Below are 10,475 nucleotides of genomic sequence, written 5' to 3'. Positions count from 1 at the left end.
GTGTGTGTGTGTGTGTCGGTATTCATCCAATATATCTATACTCAATAAACAACTTCGGTAACTTTCTTTTTTTTCTTTCATTAGCGACCGACTTTTCACTTTATTCCGTGTTGCTTTACGCTGAGTCACGTTTCTATGGGTCACTGTCACCCTTCAATTAGGATGTGAATGTTGCATTATGGTTAATTCATCTAAAAAAAAATGTGACAGCCAAAAATATTTCCATTAGCTAGATTAACAAGGAGGGGAGAGAACGAAGAAAATTGAACAACACCACCACCACCAACAACAACAACAACAACAACAACAACAACAACAACAACAACAACAATAAAAACATGTAATCAACTAATCTACTGATGACGTGATTACTCGGGGGAAAAATATTAGACAAGCAAAGGAAAAAAATACCATGAAAAAATAAACACACACACACACACACACACACACACACACACACACACACACACACACACAGGTAACTAACATACTAATTAACCAACTAATTAACTTATACCTGACTCATTGCTTACGTCAATGGTGTGTGTGTGTGTGTGTGTGTGTGTGTGTGTGTGTGTGTGTGTGTGTGTGTGTGTGTGTGTGTGTGTGTGTGTGTGTGTGTGTGTGTGTGTGTGTGTGTGTGTGTGTGTGTGTGTGTGTGTGTGTGTGTGTGTGTGTGTGTGTGTGTGTGTGTGTGTGAGTGAAAGAGGAAGCATCAGGAAGCTGCAATGAAAACTAACCATCCATCACTCACTCACTCACTCACTCACACACACACGCACGCACTCATTCATAAATCATAAATCGAAATACAAACATATCACTACAAACAATTAATATTTCACCGTCAGTCTTTATTTTTATGGACACCATCTATTAACACACACACGCACGCACACACACACACACACACACACACACACACACACACACACACACACACACACACACAGAGAGAGAGAGAGAGAGAGAGAGAGAGAGAGAGAGAGAGAGAGAGAGAGAGAGAGAGAGAGAGAGAGAGAGAGAGAGAGAGAGAGAGAGAGAGAGAGTAATCATTTTCACCTAAGAATTTGCTTCACCAGGACAAGGAAGCGAGTAATTCAATTAAGAGCTAAAGACACTGAAGGGCGATCAGAACTCATTAGAAAGGATCCTGCATTCTCCATCTATCTGTCTATCTAGCAATTCATTTGTCTATTTTAATATGTTAGTCTATTTCTCCCTTTTATCTTTCTAACTACGTTTATCTGTCAATTAGCCAACTAGTATATCAATCTATCTATCTATTTGTCTATCTATCTATCTGTTTGTCTGTGTCTATCTGTCTATCTGTCTGTCTGTCTGTCTGGCTATCAATCTATCTATCTGTCTAGCTATCTATCTATCTATGCCCAAAAATAAAGAGAAATAGTAATATCAAAAAGATTTAATCGCAGAGGGAGGTTTCAAGACATTAATCCTATTCCTTTTGGTTTTCGGATCCTTTACGGGAACTGGCACCTCAGTGGGCCGTTTTTTTTTTTTTTTTTTACTTTATCGCTTTTGTTACCCTTGGTCAGTTTTTCCTCTCTTACCTAAAGAAAAAAAGTAAGTTAATAGGTACATGTATTTATCTATCTATCCATCTATCTGTCTGTCTATCTATTTATCTATCATGCATGAAAAATAATGGAGATAATACCAAAACCTCACACAGAACACACGATAAAAGCAACGAAAAACAAGAAAAAAAAAAAAGACTTGGAACAAAGGGAGTATAGGGTTCGTATCCAGAAACATCTTACTCTCACTACAATTATTTTCCAAGGCCGCAGGGATGACTAGCGGTGTTTTCAAGAGTGTTTCTCCAGTTAATAGTGTAAAAATCTTGTCACTCGCCTCAAGAACCGTAAAAACATCTTAAAAACGCTCTTCTCTCTCACCATGACTATTTCCCAAGGCCACAGGAATGATTAGCGGGGTTTTCAAGAGTGTTTCTCCAGTTAATAGTGTAGAAATTTTGTCACTGTCTCAGGAACCATAAAACACCTTAAAACTCGCTCTTCTCTCTCACCATGACTATTTTCCAAGGCCAGAGATGACCAGTGGGGATTTCAAGAGCGTTTGTCCAGTTAATAGTGTAAAAATCTTGTTACTCGCCTCAAGAACCGTAAAAACACCTTAAAAATCGCTCTTCCCTCTCACCATGACTATTTTCCAAGGCCACAGGGATGACTAGCGGGGTTTTCAAGAGTGTTTCCCCAGTTAATAGTGAGGAAATCTCGTCGCTCTCTCTTTAGAACCATAAAAAACACCTTGCAAAGTTGGATAAACATTCCTGAAATAGTGGAGGTGAAGAAGAGGTGTTTGAGAATACAAGAGTTAAGGAAGTGAAAATATAAGCACACCACTAACCAGATCAATAAAAATAAACAACACACACACTCACTGCCGCTTCATTTGCATACTTCATGGTGCTGGTGGCGGTTGGGGGGGAGTGAATTAAATAAAGAACAATAAGTCAGCACTCGATAAAAATCTGCATATTATTTACTGGCCAATAATACCAATAATAACAATAAGAGACAATAATCATAATGATGCCAAGGTAAATGACTGTGTGTGTGTGTGTGTGTGTGTGTGTGCGTTTTTTTTTTTTTTTTTTTTTGTGTGTGTGGTGGTGGTGTTTATTTGAAGAGAGGGAAAGACTGACTGACTGACTGACTGACTGACTGACTGATTAAATGAATTAATGACTAAACAAATCAGCATCTTACGACACAGGAGAGAGAGAGAGAGAGAGAGAGAGAGAGAGAGAGAGAGAGAGAGAGAGAGAGAGAGAGAGAGGAGGTCAACGTGAAACAAAAGAAAGGTCAAACGAACATTGGCAGTGAAACTAAACTAGCCAACCTTTCCTCATTATCACTCTCTCTCTCTCTCTCTCTCACTTATAAACACTTATATAACACAACTGTCTAAAAAAAAATAATGATACTAACGCTACTACTACTACTACTACTACTACTACTACTACTACTACTACTACTACTACTACTAATGCTACTACTACTACTAATAATAATAATAAAAAAACATGTCATAGTTACATGGGAGAGCGGAACCTAAGCCTCTATTCTAGGGAGGAATGCTTATAGATCCCTTCCCACGCAGGATTAGAGAGAGAGAGAGAGAGAGAGAGAGAGAGAGAGAGAGAGAGAGAGAGAGAGAGAGAGAGAGAGAGAGAGAGAGAGAGAGAGAGAGAGAGAGAGAGAGAGAGAGAGAGAGAGAGAGATACTCGTACATATAGATAGTAACAAAGGAAACACGGAGTCTAACAGGTTAACGTCAGTATGTAGGAGTGGCTGTGTTAATCTCAGTAAACACAGGAACATAATAACACATAGGAACATTAAAACACACACAAAAAAAATAGACAAACAAAACACAAGAACATCACAACGCGCATAGGAACATTAAAACACAAAAGAAAATAAGAACAAACAAAACACAAGAACATCACAACGCGCATAGGAACATTAATCCCTTCAGTACTGGAACACATTTTTACCTTGAGATTGTATATACAGTTTGACCATTTTATTGACATTAGGAAGAGTTTATGGAAGTCAGAAGATTAATGGCCACAGTCTTCACTATTTCAATCCCTCGCATAAGTCTCTAAAGCTGTCTAACATCAGCAAATAGCGAGCAGAATAAATATAGAAACACGTCACGGTACTCAAGGGGTTAAAATACAAAGAAAAGAAAGACAAGTGAAATGAAAGAAAAGGACAAGTACAAGAAAACACCACTTCAATAGATGGTAATGGCTGTGTGGGCTGTGTTAATCCCATCAAACAGTATTAACCCCTTCAGTACCGTGACGCGTTTCCATATACATTCTGATTACTATTCGTCGACTTTATACAGCTTCAGAAACTCATGTGGGGGATTAAAATAGTGAAGACTCTGGCCTATTAATCTTCTGCCCTCCATAGACAGTAAAATGGTCTAATCGTACACAAATCTTAGGTAAAAATGTGTCCAGGTATTGAAGAGCTTAAATATATGAAGAAAAAACGCAAAAAAAAAAAAAAAAAAATACAGGATCTCAATAACTCATCAAGCACTAATCTATTTTCATTTACCACGCAAAGTTATAGAATGGTGAATACATGAAAATGAGAACGTATAGTCTAAAACATCAATAAAAGTAAAGTAAAGACTCAATGTTCAGACTGCCCTTCATAGACCCTCCCTAATGCCAGTAAAATGGTCTAATCGTACACAAATCTTAGGTTAAAATGTCTCCCGGTATTGAAGAGGTTAAATATATAAAATAAAGAAAAAACAAAGAAAAATCATCAATAACTCAACCTATCTATTTTCATTTGCTACTCCCATCCATATCTTATCTTTTTTTTTACATCATATGGGGTTTTCACGGGAATTTATGGGCAAAAGGGGGTTATCTAATACCTGCTGACTAGTGCTGACTCCCTTCCTCCCACTGTCCACCTGGAGCCACGGACAGGTAGGTAGACAGGCAGCACTCAGCACCAGGTAACACAGACAGGTAAGAGTGAGAGGTGATGCAGTGTGGTTAGAGAAATATTAAGGTGTGTGTGTGTGTGTGTGTGTGTGTGTGTGTGTGTGTGTGTGTGTGTGTGTGTGTTTGTGTGTGTTTTTTTGTTTGTCTCTGTCTATCTGTCTGTCTGTCTGTCTGTCTGTCTGTCTGTCTGTCTCTCTCTCTCTCTCTCTCTCTCTCTCTCTCTCTCTCTGGTATTCTCGGTTTTGCCTTTATTTTTAACCCAAATTTATCGTTTTTTCTTCTATTTCTTTGTTATCTCTCTCTCTCTCTCTCTCTCTCTCTCTCTCTCTCTCTCTCTCTCTCTCTCTCTCTCTCTCTCTCTCTCTCTCCTCAAACACATCCACTCTACCAAAACTTCATCTACATTGCTTCTACTTCAACAAAAAACTGGCGCAAATTATCTTGACGTAGTATTTCACAACGTTTAAACAGACGCACATACGTTTTGCCACACAGTTTTTCCCCGGGGCGCCTCGCTGGGCCTCGCGGCAGAGCATTAACGCGATTGCCGGAGAGGAGGTTCGCTATTGGAGGGATAAACGCAACCTTGTCTCATCCGGAACACATAATCATCCGGATCCGAGCGACACCGACGGATGATTGGGCTGTCTGTTTATCCGGCGCGTGAAATATGTGTAAGACCCTCCATGTGTTTTCCTCTTTCTCTCGCCTGTAGTCTGTCTGTCTGTTTGTGTCTGTCTGTCTGTCTCTCTCTCTCTCTCTCTCTCTCTCTCTCTCTCTCTCTCTCTCTCTCTCTCTCTCTCTCTCTCTCAAAGAAACCAACTTAACTTCCTAACCTAACCTAACCTAAACTAAAAGCAAGAAGAAACTCACCCACAGTATTAAAAAGTACAAAAAAACTATACATAAAATTCTATACACTACGTGGTTTTCCAGGCCATACATTCCCTCCCTTGTAGTAAATCACCAAATCCCAGGCCACGTATACCTAGTTTCCTGAAGCACCATTAGCGTAATCCCCTGCCATAACCTCCCTCAGGCCAGGCCCAGACACTCCCATAAACACGCCCATGGCACCACCAGGAGGGAAGGAGGGAAGGAGGGAAGGAAGGTAGGGAGGGAGGGAAGGAGGGAAGGAGGGAGGGAGGGAGGAAAGAAGGGAGGGAGGGAGGGTGGGAGGGAGGAATAAATAGAAAATATGAATGTATGAATGAATGAAGAAAGGAAGGAAGGAAGCAATAAATAAATGAATAAATAAAATAAATGAAAAAGAATGAATGAATGAATGAAGAAAGGAAGAATAGACGTTATATATATCCACATTAATGCGTTTTGATATCTCATTATATACATACATACATACATACATACATACATAAACATCCATAACTATCTACACACATACCTGCAACCTAGGTTTAGTTCGTTCCTATCTTTTCCTTCTTTTCCTTCAGTATTGTGTATATTAATTGCACTGGTAACTTAACCTAACCAAACCTAACCTAATCCAACCTAACCTAACAACAACAACAAAAATAAAACCCACCATTTAAACCAAACCAAAACAAAATAATAGAGAAAAACAAGCTACCTTAAACCCACCCACCCACCCACCCACACACACACACACACACACACACACACACATCTCCATCCATGAATAAGCAAATAACATGAGCAAATACACAAACACACGTAAGATGAAGATAAGCGAAACAGTTCCTTCCCAAAACATTTCTATCGCATCTTGAAGGGCGTGGAAAAGTGCATAAGGCAATACAGGGAATACTGAGAGGCGGCTTGAGATGAAGGAGGAGGCGAGGGAGGGAGGGATTAGGCAGGTAAAGGTGCGGGAAGAGAAACACCTGAGAGAGAGAGAGAGAGAGAGAGAGAGAGAGAGAGAGAGAGAGAGAGAGAGAGAGAGAGAGAGAGAGAGAGAGAGAGAGAGAGAGAGAGAGAGAGAGAGAAGCTGTATAGAATCACCAAATAGTCACCAGAATGAATATGAAAATGTGTCACGGTACTGAAGGGGTTACGCACAAGCCACTAAAAGGATTCGAACTGTGTGTCAAACCTTGAGTCGAACCGTGAGCCGAACCATGTGTCGAATTCAGTCTCGAACGCTGTCCAGGTCACCCACACGTAAGGCAAAGCTACAAGTCACTGTGCCGCCCTGTGCTGGCTTAAGCCCCTTCCTGGAACTGCAAAAATAGGAAAAAAAAGGGAGAGAATATAAGAAAAAGTTAAAATGTTGAGTAAAAAGTACAGGTGGGGAGAGAGAGAGAGAGAGAGAGAGAGAGAGAGAGAGAGAGAGAGAGAGAGAGAGAGAGAGAGAGAGAGAGAGAGAGAGCACAAACAAAACATTCAGTAGAAATAAAAGGTAGATAAATGGAAACTCCACTAAAGAAAAAAAAAGAGAGAGAGAGAGAGAGAGAGAGAGAGAGAGAGAGAGAGAGAGAGAGAGAGAGAGAGAGAGAGCAAATGTACATCCGATACATATAACGAAATAAAAAAAAAAGCAAAAAATAAATAAACAAAAAAAAAAAGAAAAAAAATATACACACAGGAAAAAGTCATAAAAGTAAGGGAGAATAAAGGGCCTGGCTGTTACTTTTACCTCCTTTCTTTCCAGGAATATTCGATTCAAGTGTGCGGCGTGTGGGAGAGACAGAGAGACACAGAGAGAAACAGCTTACCAGAGAATACAAGCACATTTTCTCTGTATACATCTACTTGAGAGAATACATACAAAATCTCTGTATACATTCTACTTATGAGAGAATACATGCAAATACTCTCTCTCTCTCTCTCTCTCTCTCTGTACACATTCAACTTAACGAGAGAACAGATGCAAAGTTTCTCTCTCTGTATACATCTACTTGCGAGAGAATACATCCAAATTCTCTCTGTATATATAATTCTCCTGTCATTCTTTACCTTTGTACTCTTTTCAGGTGTTAAGTTTCCCGTATATGTGAATAAAATGCGCTACCTAAGCTTGTGCCCGCGGATGACTGGCGATAAAGAACTCTTACGCATCACAGCCACAGATTACAACACGTGCTTCGCTCCTGGTCTTGGTCTTGATCTTGTCTAAGGAACCGACTAATGCACCTTTCGAAAATCAGAGCAAAAAATTAACCTTACCGTGTTAATTAGATGACATAACCTGTATTTCACGCACTCGAATAGTTAATTAGGTCAGGTGATGTAATGAATGGTGAGCAATGAGGTTAGTGTTTTAGGATTCAAGTTACAAGGTCGAGTTGAGGAAAATATGTCACCTATGTAGATTAGTTAGGCATTATGGAAGTGTATTCATTATGCTTGTAATGATCAAATAAGGCCATTAATGTAATAGATAATGAGTTTCTGTAATATTAAAAATGCTTAATGGATATTGTCATCTCCTTCCATCATTTTTTTTTTCTAACCTTCAGCGTGACATATTTTCCAGGCGTCACAATTTCTTTTTTTTTTTTTAAGATTGTGTTTTAAATGTATGTAATGTCAAATATTAATAAAAACTGCTGCCTTTTTTCTTTTGATTAGTAGGTAAGTAAATAAGGTTATAATGAAGTTCTGCAATGCTTGTTTATGATCAAATAAGGTCAATAATGTAATGGGTAATGAATTTCTGCAATATAAAAAATGCCTAATGGGTATTGGCATCTCTTTTCACCATTTTCTTCTTAATCATCCGCGTGACATATTTTCCAGGCGTCACAATTTCTCCCATTTTCAAGATTGAGTTTTAAATGTATGTAATGTCAGAAAAATTAATCAAAACTGCTGCCTTTTTGCTCCTAAATGGTAAGTAAGGTAGGTCACTAATATAATAGATAACGAGTTTCTGCAATATTAAAAATGTCAAATGAATATTGTCATCTTTCACCATTTTCTTCTTAATCATTCGCGTGACATATTTTCCAGACGTCACAATTTCTTCCATTTTCAAGATTGGGTTATAAATGTATATAATGTCCAAAAAATCAATCAAAACTCCTGCCTTTCTCCTAAAAATAAAAAGATAAAAAATATCAACAAACACCACAGACAGAGGGATTAAGTTATCTATCCATTAACTTAACATTTAACTTAATTTGGGTTGCATAGTTGAAAGCCAAAATGTCGAGATGGCAACAATAAAATGCACAGGGTCATGCTTGTCAGACGGGGTAATTAAAGCTTTATTCTGCACTCTTATTATTGACGATATTTTCACTGAAGCATCAAAGTCACTCAGGATGATGAAATGTGGATATTGTGTACGTGATAAAGAACACACTATGAAATACACTGAGAGGGAAACGCGATACGATTGTCAAGGAGGGAAGAGATGATAGAAAAATGAGGTTTGCGGGGAGAGAGAGAGAGAGAGAGAGAGAGAGAGAGAGAGAGAGAGAGAGAGAGAGAGAGAGAGAGAGAGAGAGAGAGCAAGGAAAACACAGAAAAATCCAAAACTGAAATAAAGATAGTAAAAAAAACAAAAAAGTAAGGAAAATATAGACAAACAAACTAAACGAGAGAGAGAGAGAGAGAGAGAGAGAGAGAGAGAGAGAGAGAGAGAGAGAGAGAGAGAGAGAGAGAAAATGAAGAGAACATGAGAATAAAGTAAACAACAACACACATTCACACACACACACACACACACACACACACACACACCACCCGTGACACTATATAACAAGGGGGTGTGAAATTAGACGCAAAAAAAAAAAGGAAGAAGAAAAGTAGAAAAAACCCCAGCAAAAACAGGACAATGAGGGCAGGAGTTCTCGTCGGCCAAGCAGGCAGGAGCACCAACATTCTGGCGGACATATACTGACTAATAATTACTCTAAATACACGGTAATTAGACCCTCCCAGCCCCGACCACTAATTGCCATGGAGTTTCTCGACTTTAATAATGAAACTTAATACTAACACCAACTTAATACAGCCTCAGGTAACGCCACTGGTACAGGTAAGCTAGACTGAAAATTTACAGAGCGGAGAGTAATTTCAACATGACTGGCTTCATAATTATATCCTCTCTCTCTCTCTCTCTCTCTCTCTTGACTTTAACTTGCTGGTTCGTCGTTTTGTGTATTTTTTTATCCTCCTCTCTCTCTCTCTCTCTCTCTCTCTCTTGACTTTAACTTGCTGGTTCGTCGTTTTGTGTATTTTTGTTGTTGTTTTATCGTTTTTTTTTATTCGTTTGTCATTGTTTATATATATTTTTTTATATTGTGAGGTGTTTTAAGTGTGTTTTTCTTCTCTTCTTTGTTTTGTTTTATTTTCTATTCCTTTTCTGTTTTTTTTCTATTTCTTTTATTTATTTATTTATCTTTATTTTTGTGCTTTCTTATTTGTCTATTCTTTCTTTCCTTGCTCTATTTGTTTTTCTTGTTTTTTTTTCTTTCTACTGCTACGACTATTGTTACTTTACCAGCCAGTAATCTGCTCTGAATGGCTTCATCATCCACACCACACACGAGACGGTCACGAATCATTTCGTTTAACATGGCACCGTACTGACAGTTGCCAGATAACATACTACTACTGACTCCGTCCCATTACAACTGTTGACCACTAGAAGGCTACTGACTGCTACTACTACTACTACTACTACTACCTCCCCGACTACTCGGCGTCCTCGACTACTACCGCTCACTACTACTCGCCCAGGTGCCCACGGCACTACTACCTGCTGTACCTCTAGATAGGGCAGGAACACTAAGCTTATATTCCAGAGCGTGTACTGTTACAACAACAAGAACCCTGCGGCACTACTGTAACTACACACTACTACTACTACTACTACTACTACTACTACTACTACTACTACTACTACTACTACTACTACTGCTGCTTAAACCTCATCACCACCACCACCTCCATCAATAATAATAATAATAATAATAATAATAATAATAATAATAATAATAATAATAATAATAAT

The 10,475-nt window shown here is 38.7% G+C and overlaps 2 long non-coding RNA genes across 2 annotated transcripts in view; one reads left to right on the top strand and one right to left on the bottom strand.

Moving 5' to 3' along the window:
• LOC123501565 overlaps positions 1-7,574 on the bottom strand; it is a 67,531-nt gene extending 59,957 nt beyond the window's left edge. The window contains exons 1-2 of the long non-coding RNA XR_006673667.1: positions 7,469-7,574; positions 6,606-6,732 (exon numbers count right to left, since the gene is read on the bottom strand). This is a non-coding gene — a long non-coding RNA (uncharacterized LOC123501565). The remainder of the gene's footprint in view (positions 1-6,605; positions 6,733-7,468) is intronic.
• The window catches only part of LOC123501564, a 15,622-nt gene extending 7,998 nt beyond the window's left edge, over positions 1-7,624 (top strand). Inside the window, exons 2-3 of the long non-coding RNA XR_006673666.1 lie at positions 5,027-5,205; positions 7,486-7,624. This is a non-coding gene — a long non-coding RNA (uncharacterized LOC123501564). The remainder of the gene's footprint in view (positions 1-5,026; positions 5,206-7,485) is intronic.
• Positions 7,625-10,475: the final 2,851 nt, after the last annotated feature.

This window comes from Portunus trituberculatus, chromosome 9 (genome assembly GCF_017591435.1).
Source record: "Portunus trituberculatus isolate SZX2019 chromosome 9, ASM1759143v1, whole genome shotgun sequence".
Lineage (NCBI taxonomy): Eukaryota > Metazoa > Arthropoda > Malacostraca > Decapoda > Portunidae > Portunus > Portunus trituberculatus.
This window is presented reverse-complemented; position numbering and strand designations above follow the sequence as displayed.